Source organism: Sturnira hondurensis, unplaced genomic scaffold (genome assembly GCF_014824575.4).
Source record: "Sturnira hondurensis isolate 20B ecotype Veracruz unplaced genomic scaffold, ASM1482457v3 Scaffold0006413, whole genome shotgun sequence".
Lineage (NCBI taxonomy): Eukaryota > Metazoa > Chordata > Mammalia > Chiroptera > Phyllostomidae > Sturnira > Sturnira hondurensis.
Genome location: NW_028079044.1, coordinates 28,344,386 through 28,358,252, shown reverse-complemented (window position 1 = coordinate 28,358,252; position 13,867 = coordinate 28,344,386). Strand labels below are relative to the sequence as shown.

At 52.0% G+C, this 13,867-nt stretch overlaps 1 long non-coding RNA gene across 4 annotated transcripts; it reads left to right on the top strand.

The window, feature by feature from the left end:
• Positions 1-3,328: 3,328 nt before the first annotated feature.
• Positions 3,329-13,567, top strand: LOC118988574 (uncharacterized). Of its 4 annotated transcripts, XR_005066808.1 has the most exons (5): positions 3,329-3,468; positions 3,824-4,528; positions 6,331-6,663; positions 8,504-8,576; positions 13,333-13,567. It is a non-coding gene; the product is annotated as an uncharacterized LOC118988574 (long non-coding RNA). The 4 variants fall into 4 exon arrangements; XR_005066810.1 differs by having other exon boundaries at positions 3,329-4,528; positions 6,331-6,504; XR_005066807.1 differs by having other exon boundaries at positions 3,329-4,528.
• The last annotated feature ends 300 nt before the right edge of the window (positions 13,568-13,867 follow it).

The following is a 13,867-nucleotide window of genomic DNA, read 5'->3' as shown; positions in this document are numbered from 1 at the left end:
GTGGGGAGCCCCCGGGCAGGGTGGCTGCAGGTGGGCAGTGTCTGGATGTCTGCCAGGACAAACGGGGCCAGCCCTCTCCCAGGCACAAAGGGGTCTCTGTGAGGGGCACACCCAGCCCCGTGTGCAGTCTGGGAGGCTCAGGTTTCTTAACACAGCGCCCGTTCCCAGACCGGCCTAGGTGTGGCCTGCAGGCTGAACGCTGCTGGGCGGGGTCCTGTGGCCTCCTGGTGACCCATTTGGGTGACTTCAGTCCTCATTATGATCTGGCAGAAACATGAAGATGGAGAGAGGCCTGGACAGGCAGCTTAGCTTCGCAACACATGGCAGCTGCCCCTTCTTCCTTTGGGAAAGAGCCTTCCTAGGTTCACTCTACACACTCCCTGTGGGTGTCTGTGTCCAAATTTCCTCCCTTTTAAAATAAGGACACTGGTCATATTGGATTAGAGCCCACCCTAATGACCTCATTAACTTTATTTTCTCTGAAAAGAGCCTATCTCCAAAACAGGTCACATTCTGAGGTGCTGGGGGTTAGGATTCCAACATATCTTTTGTGTCGTCGGGTGGACACAGTTCATTCTATAACACTGTCCATAGGAAAGTATGGAGGAGAGGTGCTGGGAGTGCCCTGCCTCCGCAAGGTCTCCTGTGAGCGGATCTGGGGGAGCCTGGGTCATGTGCGTATTCTCCTCTGCAGGGGTGGGGGGGGATCCGAATTCCTGGCTTGTACCCTGGGGAGGCATGGCCCTCTAATTTGGGATTTTCTCCAAACATGGGAAAAACATTCAAAGAATTCACCCAAAGGTGACCACGAAGCACAGCAGAAATCGACTCTGCGGGTCCTTTCAGGTGTCCTCCCAGGGGACCCAAGAGCAGAGAATGAGGACCACAGCCTCCATGTCTACGTCTCCCCTTTAGTGCCTAGTGTTGTGTGCTGCCTGCTGCAGGGGCCAAAGGTCGACGACTGCAGAGAACACATGGCAAATCTAGGTGATAGCCCAGAAGTCGCATTTGGTAAACGTTCACAGCGAGGCAGGCATTTTCTAAACTCCTTACATGCATTGAGACATTTAACCCTCACAATAGCTTTCTGAAGTAGGGATGATTAGCTCTCTTTCACAGATGAGAAAACTGAGGTGCAGAGAAGTTAAATAACAACTTAGTAGGTGGGAGAGCCAGGATTTGAATCCCGCAATTCTAGTCTGAGACCCAGAGTCTAAGCACTGGACTTCCTGCCCAGCCAGCCCACAGGCAAGGCAGGTGAGCGCAGTTAAGCCGTTGCCCTGCTGACAGCCTGGGAGCTCAGCGGAACTACCCCAGGAGGGCACATACATTGTTGTCTCACACTCTCTGAGCCAAGGTGGGTGATGCTGGCCTGAGGCACCCTGACCAAGGGAGGTGTGGGAAGAGGCAGGAGGGCCGAAGGAGGGGAGAACCCATGGCTGGAGCTGCAGGCCCAGCCTGGGAGGCTCTGCCTGGCTGGGCTGAGCAGGACCTATGTCAGAGGACTGATTTCTGAGCCTCTGGACTTGGCAGGGCTGGGGCTGGGCCTGGTCTTTCTGAGAGGGCAGGGAGGGCCCTAGCCGACTTCTTGCCAAGGTACTGCATGGAGGGGGTCGAGATGCTCCCGAGGGTCCGTCCACAGTAACCCAGAGGAACAGCTGGGCCTCGGAGGGGCCAGGAGGCTGCCAGGGCAGACCGTCCAAGCTGAGGTGCACGTGAATATGGCTCAGGAACCTGCCCCTTGCCCAGTGGCAGAGACCAGGAACCTCTGTGCCTGCCGTGGAGGAGCCCCAGCCACTCCCCGCTCCTGTGACTGTGGTTGTTGGAACATTGCTCTTTCCATCACCCTAGGGACAAAGGGCGGGGAAAAAAAAACAGAAGGAGGCAAAAATAGAAGGGACATATTCCCACAGTCCCAAGCCTTACCCACCTGGATTTTTCCCTGTGGCCCTGGCCCGTAGGACTGGGCCTCGGCCTCCCACACTCCCAGTGGAGAGCATCGTTTCAGGAGTGTGCACACCCCGAGGCAGGGGGCTTGTCATTTACCAGTGCACCCCAGCTCTGCAGAAAGCTTCCTGGCAGCTTCCCTTTCCAGAGGAAAACAGGGTGAACATGGCTGGGATTTTCTTAAAGAAAACAGAAGAGAAAGGTTAAAAATTCTTGTCCTTCAACGGCTTTGATAATAAGGTAAGCATAGGGTGGTCTCTTATAAACCAGTGGGACATTTTCAAAACACACATGGTCACAAAAATAAGAAAGACAAGGGGAGGAGTGGGAACGACCCGCTGGAGGTTGTTTTTTTTTTTTTTTTTAAGATTTTATTTATTTATCTTTAGAGGGGAAGGGAAGGAGAGAGGGAGAGAAATATCAATGTATGGTCGCCTCTCATGTGTCCCCTGCTGGGAACTGGCCTGCAACCCAAGCATGTGCCCTGACTGGGAATCGAACCGGGATCCTTTCATTCGCAGGCCCGTGCTCAATCCACTGAGCTGCGTCAGCCAGGGCCTACTAGAGGTTTTTATTACAATAGGCGACTATTAAATACATAGTTTAAAAGTTCAGTTTAAGAAATGTTTGCAAACATCAACCGTGTTTGAGTTTCAGAACCAGATTAATCTTTGCAACAAGATGAAAAACACGAATGCCTTGTATGTGCCCTGACATCTCCATGTCTCCCCACAGATAAGCAGAGAAGAAGGACATTCTTAGAACTTAGAGAATGAGGTAGGGTTGGGGTTGCCAGATAAGATGCAAGATGAATATAAGTTCCAACTACTGTATGGGACATATTTATACTGAAAAGTTATTTGTTGTTTTTGTCTGACATTCAGATTTAACTGGCTATCGCGTGTTTTTGTTTGCTCAGTCTGGCAACCTTAGGTGGGCCTCATGCGCACGCACCCCTGCAGGGGAAGACAGAGGAGCAAAGGCTGGCAGAGATGCTGGCAGGACTCCAGGGAGGCCGGGCCTGAGGCTGCAGGGCTGCCCAGTGGGGCCCTGGGAAAGGCTCTGGGCCTCCTTGGGGAGCTCCGTCTCTCTGGGGGAACAGGTGGGGCCCCACAGCTGCAGAAGGAAGCCTTGAAAACAACCTGAAAACCATTCGGTTTTCTCTGGGGAGTTGCCAGACGCAGGAGAAGCCAGACTCAGGGTGGCAACATCTACAAGGACTCCAGGGCCCCAGACCAGATGTTGGCCCATCTTCCGCAGCTGGAGGTCACCCTGACCCCCAGGCTACAGTATCACTGTGACACACCTCAGCTGATCCTGTACACTGCCCAGCCCAAGCGCTGACCTCTCCTTCAGGCCTGGCTGTGTCAGCCCTGCCCCACTGAATTCCCCTGCATTCTCTGGGGATGAAGTCATTGAATATCCCCAGCCTGTCCTGCAAGGACAGTGTGCCAGTCCAGGGGCATTAGCTGGGCAGCTAGTTATCTGTGTACTACCCACAAGTACCCTGGGAAGGGGAGGGTAAGTAACTTCTGCAGGAGCCCAAGGAAGCAAGCAGAGCCTACCTGCCTGAGGGTGCCTGGCAAGCTGCAGAGCCAACGGCCTGGAAGGCCCCCTGCTGTGCTAGCTCTGGTGGAGGCAGATCCTCCCCAGAGCCCTCCTCCCACTGCTGTGGGGAGGCTGAGGTCCTGTCCAGCTCCAGGGAACAGGGAGGAGTGAGGGAGGGGGAAGAAGGGGCAGGCCTGCCCTGACAGGTTTCAACTTGAATGTGAAAGAGCGCTCACTGGAGCGTGGAGAAAGCGGGAAGGACTACCCATGAGTAGAGCGTCTCTTTGGTAATCTTTTGAGGTGCTTCTAGTCCTGTTCTTTTTTACAGGAGGTGAAACAGGCCCAGCGAGGTTATAGAGCTTTCCTCAGGTCACCCAGTAAGGGGAGGAGACAGAAATTCGACCCAGAACCCTCTGACTCTGAACCCTGGGCCCGTTCTGTTCCTCGTTGCTGCCCAGGAAAAGTCTGGTCGGGCTCAGGAGAAAATATCTACTGTCCACTCTGTTACTCCCCTGTTGGTGGGTGCCTGTCTCCCTTGCTGCCTCCAAGACTTGGCTTGTGCCTGAAATCTCCCCTAGAAAACAATGTCAAGAGGAAACAGACTTCTCTATTTCCACACCCGGCTCTTCTTCTGGGCTCTCAGCCCTCCTCCCACAGCGTGGGGTGAGCCCTGTGGGGCCCGGCCGCAGTGATCTCAGCGCCCTGGGCCTTGTCCCTGGTTCCTGCTTCTGCAAGTCTCCTTTGGTAATTTTTGACAGAGTGAAAACCAACCTCTAAAATCTAGCCTGTGTGGTTGGCTCCCTTTGATAAAGCTGCGGGATACAGGCCCCCATGATGTCACCTCCCTGCCTCTCAAGGGATGCTAGGTGCTATCCCTGCCCCCTCAGCCCTTCTCAGATCTCCTGGCACAGAGGGGGCAAGCCCTCCTTGTTTCTCCCAGTTGGTCTCGGTCTTTCTCATGCTCTCTGACACTCCCGCCACCTCCTCCCCCTCAGCACCTGACAGCAGCTTTAAGGTGACAAGAAACTTTCAGGTGAGTGTGGTGGGGAGACTGGGGGGTGGGATGGGGAAGGCTGGAGGAGAGAGAGCTGGGAGGGAAGAGGGAGTGTCTTCTGACCGTGAACCGTGAACTTCAGTTATTTGCCCCTGCAGTTTGTTGGCTGGCTCGGGGAGCATGGAGGGAGGTGGAAGCCAGATGTCCTGGGTCCCAGCTCTGGGCTCAACGTCTGTTCAAAGAGTCACAGTCTCAACCAAAAGCTGTTAAAAAGGAATCAAGATCCGCTTGCCCCTCCTGTGCCGAGGAGGCACGCGAGCGTTTCTCAGAATTGCCTTTCTTCTGGCAAATCTTTTTGCTCCTCCACGTCTCCAGAAACATCCAGCCAACTGAATGTCTTTAAATTTTTTTTAATTTATTTATTTTTAGAGAGAGGGGAAGGGAGGCAGAGAGGGAGAGAAACATTGATGTGAGGGAAACATGGTTGCCTCTCTTACATGCCTTGACTGGGGACCAAACCCGCAACGCAGACATGTGCCCTGACTAGGACTCTAGCTGGTGACCTTTTACTTGCAGGACAATGCCCAACCCCACACCGGTTAGGACACAGAATCTTCTTGGTTCACATCCCGGCTCCAAAATGATCAGACCTGGGCATATTACTTAATTCTTCTCTGCCTCCGATGTGGGGATGAGTGCCTGCTGCCTGGGTCGCTGTGTGGATGATGGTGTTTGTCATAAAAGAGTGAAAATCGCACCTGGCACGTGGCAGGCACCCCGAGAGTGTGAGTAGTTAACACCTGCTACTTATTATGATTATTCTTCCCTTCCCTTCCCTTCCCTCTCCTCCTGCACCTCCAGCCCTATCTTCATTCAGGCTCTGGCCTTCCAAAGCTCTGCAGGCTGGCCGGGCGGAGCCGTGACGAGAGGGTGCATGTGGGTGGGTTGGATCGCTGCAGCCTGCCACACCGAAATGAACCTGTGCCTCATGTCAGAAAAGGTGTGGGGACCCCTCCAGAGGATCCTCAGATGGGAGGGAGCAAATTCGTCTCTGCTGTACTGGAATGGGTGAGGGACCTGGTAGCAGGAGCATCTGCTTTCGGTGCAAACCGTTCATTTCAGGGGGAAGTCGGTCAGAGGACTAGCGAGCGTGTCCGGATGGAGGCTGCGGTCTGCATGCTCATGCACCCAGGCTCCAGTGTGTTGGCTGCCGGCTCCCCCAAATCTATGTTCATGTCCCAGCCCCTCAAACCTATGCCGCGGCCTTATTTTGAAAAAGCGTCTTTGCAGATATAATTAATCAAGACTCCAAAATGAGAGCCTCCTGGATGACCCAGGTGTGTCCTGTAAGAGCAGAAGAGAACTCAGATACAGAGGGGGCCATCTGAGGACAAAGGCAGAGATAGGAGCTGTGCAGCTGAAACCCCCCAAAAAAGCCTGGAGCCCCAGGACCTGGAAGAGGCAAGGAAGGGAGGCTCCAGAGAGAGTGGAGCACCTGCTGGCACCTTGACCTTGGGTTTCTGCCTCCCAGAATGGTAAATGAATAAATTTGTTTTTTTAAGCCACTCGATTTGTGGTAATTTGTTACAACAGCTACAGGAAACCAATACAAGGAGCAATTGCAACCCCTCTCCCAGAAGGGAAAAAATACGGGGGCCGTGGGCGAAGTGGGGAAGGCAGACAGAAGTGGAAGTCAGGGGGTCAGCGAAGGACCATCCTCTTGTCTGCTGCATGTGATGGCGCAGGTTGTGCACCGCCCAACGCAGGGGGTGGGGGTAGGGGGTGCAGTCTGCTGCGCAGGTGTAGATGTGAATGTTCTTTGCCTGGTTTTTCTCCTGCAGGGGCAGTCAGGTGTCTTGAGGAACCTTGTTGGTTTTGGGAGAGAAACATCTAGACAGTGGCATGCAATAGAACTTTCTGCGGGGATGGAAATGGGGTGTCTGGACAAGAAAATGGGAGCTCAGGACTGCCTGATGCAAAACCGAGGAACCGGAAGGCTGGCTGCTGTCCGTCTGGTATGGTTCAGAGGTCCCTCTGTGGCTGCAGTCGTTGAATTGAGAGGGCCAACGGGCTGAGGTGGCAGTTGGGGGTGTGCCAGAGGGTTTGAGTGATGGCCAACCGGGTGGGAGCAAGGTCCACCAGGCGAAGGAGGAAGGAAAGGCGCACCTGAGCGGGTTAGAGGTTGCTCTCCAAATTGCGGCATTGCCTCCCTCAGCAGCCCTCCATAAGTCTGCCACTCGTGAAGTTAGCTAAATTCCCCTGAACCTATTTATGTTTTCAACTCTTAATGTGAAATCATGAACTTTATAGGGAGATAATCATAGAGATGGGTGGGGTGTCGGTCCAGGGGCTCCTGGGCCACAGGGTCACTTGCTTCTTAAAAGAGGGCTTTTGGGAAGCAGGTATGTTTAGGCTCCCAGACAACTCTGCTGGGGGAAGATGGGAGCCCTCACTGCCTCTGTTGCCTCACATCCTCGGAGTGCAGCTGCACAGGTGACGTCAAGGCTCCTGTTTTAATGGCCAGAGGGCAGGACATGTGTTCAGCTGTGGCTCCATGCCTTGAAGGGACCCGAAGACTTCTCTGAGGTGGGAGAACCACAGCTATAGATATTTTTACTTGGGAATTGAGGTCTAAGATGTCATTTGGTGATTATCATACTCGATCCTTCTGTTGGCAAGCAATGAGGATGGATTTACGGGAGACTTTTAGGCATAAGGCCTAGCCAGAGGGTAAGGCCCTGGCTACTCTGGCCCCACCCACCTCACCTGGGAGCTCATTAGCCAGGCAGACGCTCAGACCCACCTCACACTGGTGAAATCAAACTGGGTTGTAACTGGATCTCCAGGTGAATTGGGTGCCCAGCAAAGCTTGAGAAGCACTGAGGAGCTAGAACAAGGCCCATTACTTGGCACTGAGCTAATAGACTTCTCTTGAGTTAGTTAATAGCTGAACTGACCTTGTTGCTTCAGAATTTTGTTGGCTTCCCCACCCTGGAGAAAGTTCCTCAAAACATAAATCTGTCAAAAGAGGTTTCAAATACGATGACTCCAAGTGGAATTCCCTCTCGTGCAGTGGCTGTCCTGAAAGCCGAGGGTCAAATGTGTTCCACACCCCGGATCTTTGGGTGGGTGTCCCTTTGGGAGTGGGGTACGGTGCGGAACCTCCTTTCAGGGCCTGCTCTGAAGCTCAGTCCTGAATCTGTGCCCACTTCTCCCGCCACACCTCAGAGGACAGCCCGCCCTGTGAGAATGGTTGTCCTGTGTCCACCCTTACCTGTGGCTTCCCCACACCAAAGCCTAGGAAGGAGGCGGTTCCTTTCAGAACTTTCTGAAGGGAGCCAGCAGCCCATGGCGGACACCGGAAAACCACACAGACCTCTCCTCAAAGGGCTTACAGAGAGAGACAGAACGTCACACAATTGGAAAGTGGTATTAGAGAGTCCACAACATCCATATAGTGAGAGGTGCAGCTGTTTAAACAGATAACTTTAGGAGATTATTATTCAAACAAAAAGAGTGCAAAATAGAATGTTAGTGAATTTTCAAAAAAAACTAACTATATGCATAGAAAAACCTATGGATAAATATATTCCTAAATCTATGGTGTCAGTGCTCTTTAGCCAAAGGCCACCAGGAACATGTATGGAGGGTTTCGGCTCGTTAGAGGGAGGGAGAGTGCACACCATGGGCAGCCAGGGCGTCTCAGACCGAGGATGCTATTGATAGAAAGGAATTCGAATCAGATTTGGCCTTGGGGTCGGTGCTTTGGGGAGGGTTCGAGCAGGCAGGCCTCTGCTCTGGAGGAGATGCTGCCAGGAGGCAGGGGCACTTTTTTTGATTGGATATCTTAATTCTTATCAAGATGAATGGAATGAGCCCACAGTTGGTAAAAACAAAAACCGTGGTCACCCATTCTCCAGGATAGGGGGGGTGTTTGGTTATTTTTGTGGTTCGCACAACGCTCTTGTTTTGTCTTGTTCAGATATGGTTTCATTTTTGTTTTGATCTTCACAGTCACAGTGGCCTTGGCTGATGTTGCTGTTCTGTGAAACTGGTTTTGCTCAAAGGAGAAGACCAAGGCCCGGCTGTGAGCGTCGGGCCAGCTCCTGGCCCTCAGGAGCTGCTTTGTTCTTTCTCAATTGGGCGGTGGGGGGTACCTCTGTGTGTTGGGATTAAGGGTGATTGTCACTTTTTGCTTCCCATTCTGGGGGAAAAATTTTGTTTTGCAACAATCATGTATTACATTTATCTTTAGAAAAAGTAGCTATTTCCTTTTTGGGGGAAAAAAATCACCTAGATAAGAAAATGCCAAACTGGATAAACCTTATACCAGTGCATTTGTGGGCTCCCAGCATACTGAGAGCCCAGGAACGTGAGTCCAAATAGCCGACCTGCAGAGCAGCCCCCCTCAAATATTATCCCAGGAGGTAGCGTGGGAGTGCCAGCATTCGAGCTGAGATTGGAAACTCTGGACTGTTAGAAAGCTCCCCAGGGGATTCTGCTAGACAGCCAGTCTTGAGATCACAGTTTTAGGTACTTTTACTTCCTAGGCCAGCAGGGGCCAAGTAAGTGAGCTAACCCTGTGAACTGAGGCATGGAAATTCTTTAGGGCTCCTCTAGGGAGTGTGTCACAAAGGGGAGGGGACCTTCTCTCCCACTTTGCCAGAGAAGACCACATGGCTGTGTCTGTTCCTGTGTAAGGCCTGGGGGTGTGGGGTGGAAGGAATTCAGCAGCTGCAGTAATGGTCCCTGGTGATGAGATGGTCCCTGGCAAAAAAAGGCCTCGAGGAGGAGAGGGGACAATAGATGGAAATTGTGTCCTAGCTGATGCCCTGAAATGCTTGAGGGGAACTTTGCAATGGGCTGACTCCTGCGGTAGCAACTGGGGGCATAAGTCAGGGAAACAGCATATATCCCTCTGAACTCTTGATAGCCAAGAGCTCTGAGCCCAGGAGGTTGGTAGTGGGTGCTATGGGGTCCCACCCAGAGCCCCCCGTGGGACCCAGGTGCTCCACCCCCAGCTGCAGGAGTGTTGCCTACTGATGGGTCACAGCTGTGTTTCTCCCTAAGAACTGCCCTCAGCTAAAGATTCAAGGCCATGCCCCTTCCTGAGGGCAGCCTGCATAGAATGATTAGTCAAGGAAATCAGGAAGACCCAGGCCCCTTTGCTTGTTTTAACACAGCTCAGCTTCAGAGGCCCCCAAGGGATCAGCTGAAGTATGTTCTGAAGCATCCCAGTTCAGCCTATGCCTTGACCCTGTGGGGTTCAGAATAGGCCTCCCCCAAATCTGTGACTTTGGCATATAGATTAGTTGAGCTGAAGACAACCAAGGCCCTGCAGACTCATAAAAAACTTATAATTTTCCCTTAAAGAATTTAAGTTAGATGCCTTACCCATAAACATATCATGAAGTGGTATTTTGTTGTGGTTTTAATTTGCTTCATGTGTATTTTTGATTCCCTACTGTGTCCAGCACTGTGCTAGGCACTGGGGATACTACACAGAACGCAAGAGACAGAGGCTCTGCTTCCGTGAAAGTCCCATGCTAGTCAGGGGACGACACAGGAGAAAGGAGTTAGGAGATCTGACCTCATTAGCTAGCGGGGACGTTCGTACAGCTCGGTTGCACCTAGGGAAGCAGAAATGAGAGCTCTTTAGGCTTCTTCTCCCTCTCCTTCCCTTGGCTGGGAAGAGCAGAGGTTGCAAACTCAAAGGCCTAAAGCCACAGCCAGAGGAGAGAGACAGAGGGGTGAGTTGGCGGGGAAGTGCTATGGCAGCAGCCCTGCCTCAAGGGGCAGGTGCTGCTTGGCACTGGTTTTTATTGCCAAATGGCCATGTAGACATGGGCCTGGCCATACTCTGTATGGAAATACGGTTTTTATATGAAATCTGCAGTTTTAGTGAACTGTCTACCAGTTTGTGATTCTGCCCTGGATCTGTTTCTCAGCTGCAGGGCCTCATTCGCAAGGTCAGTGTCTCTCAGGAGCACACCTGTGAATCTGCCTCTGTAACAAGCATCCTCTCTGACCATCCCTCCCACCCCAGCCCCCAGTGGTCTGATGCCCACTGGAGTTTGAAAGCCACCAAACCAGAGTTGTAAGGAAGGCAGCTTCCCACGTAACAGATGGCAGGGCAGTCAGGATCGGGCTCCTTGTCTGTGCCAGCTGGAGTGCCCATGACCCGGCCCCAGTTTCTCAGGGCACACAGCCGTCCACAGTACAGAATTCTGTGTGCCAGGAACAGGAGAGGGGCAGCGAGGGGGTGGGCAGGAAGAGCACGCCCCTCCCCAGCCCGCCCTGGCTCTGCCCAGCCTCCTGTGCTTAGCTGCTCATCCCAGCGGCTTTTACCCTAGTGGGTAGTGTGACTGCCAGCCCCGATGCCTGTAGCGTCCTGGTGAACTTTGTCTGGATGGAAACCCTTTCCTGGGAGATGGCCCAAACAGAGATGGCAGCTGCGGCCTACACTGACACATGGCTGTTAAGCAATATGTTTATTGGTCTCGTACGTAACGGTCACAACTGCAGGTAAAAGCAGAGGCTCTCTGGCAGGAGCGTCAGCTCTGAAGATCCCCAGGGGCCCCTTTCACAGCTGTGAATCCCCTGCCTACATAGGTGTTTATTCCGAAGCCACTGTGACACTTCCCCGGGTTCACCTGGCCACTGGGGGTGTTCCAACCCCCTATTTACAGAACTCCAGACAGGTCCCTTCCCGCTCTGTGTCCCCTGTCAGCTCTCAGGAGGCATATAGAAGGAGCAAGTCGTTTTGAAGGCAGAGGGTGACATGGAGGACAAGCCTGGGGTTTGTCTTTGTGGGGATAATGATCAAAGGCATCCGTTCCCCCCACCCCCCCAGCCCCCACATGCTCCTTGGTATGTTCCACCTACAGAAAGAGCTGGTTGATTTCCCCAACAGGAAATAACAAGAAACAAATTACCAAGCATTATGTTTCTATGTACGTTTCTATCCATAAAGGATCTATTTAAGTCTTCTGCCTAGATTACTCTCAGCAAATAATTTTATTGTTAGGAACCATAACTAACATAAAATAGAAGTGCCGTGAAGCTATTTAGTAGCCTTCATACCTGTTGTAAAGCACCAAGCCCAGCGGAGATTACGGGCAATAAAATAACACGAGCACCCACGAGGGCCAAGCTCTGCACTAAGGGCTTCGCTTGGATCGTTTCACTTCATCTCCACAATCCTGTCAGATTTCATCCTCAAAACCCCTCAGCCAGAAAGGAATTATAATATCACCATTTGTCAGATGGTGAAACTGAGTCGCAGAGGTTGACTATACCAGATGCTGTACGTGGTTTCTATCACACAATGTCTGGGCCAGCGCTGTGAGATCCCCCTCCCAGCAGTCCTGTGGGCGGCAGTCGTTCCTTTTTATGGGTGAGGGGACTGAAGTGTGGGGGTCTTACCAATGCCCATGGCCATGCAGCCATGACGTACAGAAGATGGGGTTTGAACGGAGGGAGGTGTAGCTCTGAGCACACCACTTAACCTCTGAGTGGTAGCGGGCAGAGAAACACAGACAGACAGACAGACACAAGAGTATGTTCACTGTGTCAGTGTTTGTAAAGGGGAAAAAGCGGGAAACCACCTACGTGTCCATTGATGGAAAGGGGGTCACACTAGCGAGGGCACCACATTCTAGGCGGTACAGGCCGATACCAAGATGGGCAAGGTGGATCGTGTATGTGCTGATGCGGAATGACATATGTGGTCTATTCAGTGAAAAAGGCTAGGTGCTAAATAATATGCACAGCATCGTACCACTTCAAGTAAGGGGCACACTGTGCTGAGTAATTAGAGAATTTAATTATTTAAGGTTAAGTTATATGAACTGACGTGGAAAGATCTCCAGGACATATCGTTAAATGGAAAACCCAGAAGTAGAGTATGATAACATTTATTTTTTTAAAAATATGTATTAATTTTTTAGAGAGGAGAGAGGGAGAAAGACATTGATGTGTGAGAGAAACACTGACTGGTTGTCTCTTGCACTGCCCCCCAAACTGGGGACCTGGCCTGCACCCCAGGTGTGTGCTCTGACTGGGAATCGAACCAGCGACCTTTTGGCTTGCAGGCCAATGCTCAATCCACTGAGCCACACCAGGCAGGATACTGAAGGGAATTTAATAAAAGGAATATCTATAGAGTTGTGGACAGGATAGTGAGAAACCACTAGGAATGGTGGCGTGTAATGCTTGGAGGCTTTGCTACCACCTGCTGGAACCCAGAGATAAGAGTGAACGGTGTGGAGGGGCCACCTCATAGGACTTGAGACCCTCCTCCACAGAGGGAAACAGTCACTCCACTAAAACAGCCAGGCAGGGCGAAAGGGAATCAATGTCCTGACCTCACTCCTCCCCGACTCCCAGCTCCACCTGCTGTTCCCATTTGCCAAACCCACCTGAAAGCTAGAAAGTGAAGGAGACCATTGCTGTAGGTCAGCCTCCCAGGGCACATAGGGGTGGAGGGTGCAGAAGCATGAAGAGTAGACCTGGAGGGCCAGCGGAAGGTTTCCAGCACATTAATACATACATGCTTGTGTTTGTAAATACTTATAAAAAGGATCTGAGAGGATAAATTCCTAATTGTTTAGAGAGGTTTCCCCTGGGTACCAGGACAAGAGAGAGACTTCCGCATTGCACTTTATGGTCTGTAGTGTGAGCTACAACCAAAAAAGAGGCCCCGCCTGGGATGAGACTGCACCATCAGCCCTGGGTCTCTTCCCGTTTCTGAGTCTTGCCATCGCCAAGGAATAGTGGGCAGATTGCATTTTCCTGACATGGCAGCACCAGTACGTCTCCCACCCCACATGCTCTTCTTACAGTGTGCGGTTGACCCTCCTCCATGGCCAGGCGGGGTAAATTTCATCTCCTTGTACCTGATTGGACCTTTGAAATTGGCCAGTCAAGTGCTGTGGAAGTGCTGCTGAGTGACTTTGGAGACTAGATCATAATAGGTGACAAGGTTTCTGCTTGTCTCTCTGAACATGTCCCGAGAGCCCAGCGTCAACAGGTGAGAAGTCGAGGTGCCCTCAGGCTGCCGTGCAGACAGGCCACGGAGCTATGGTTCCCCTGGCTCAGGCAGCAGACATGTGAGTGCAGGACCCTTCAGCCGGCCTGGCCACCACCTAGCTGGAACCACCCAGTCAGCAGCCTCCCAATTCATGACTCTTAGAAACTCAGAGAGATAATAAATCAATACTATTGTTTTAAGCTAAGTGTTGGGGTAATTTTTTAAATGATTTTATCTTTAGAGAGGAGGGGGCAGGGAGAAAGAGAGGGAGAGAAACATCGATGTGTGAGAGAGACATCAACCGGTTGCCTCTCGGACTCAACCAAACCAGGGACCTGGCCTGTAAC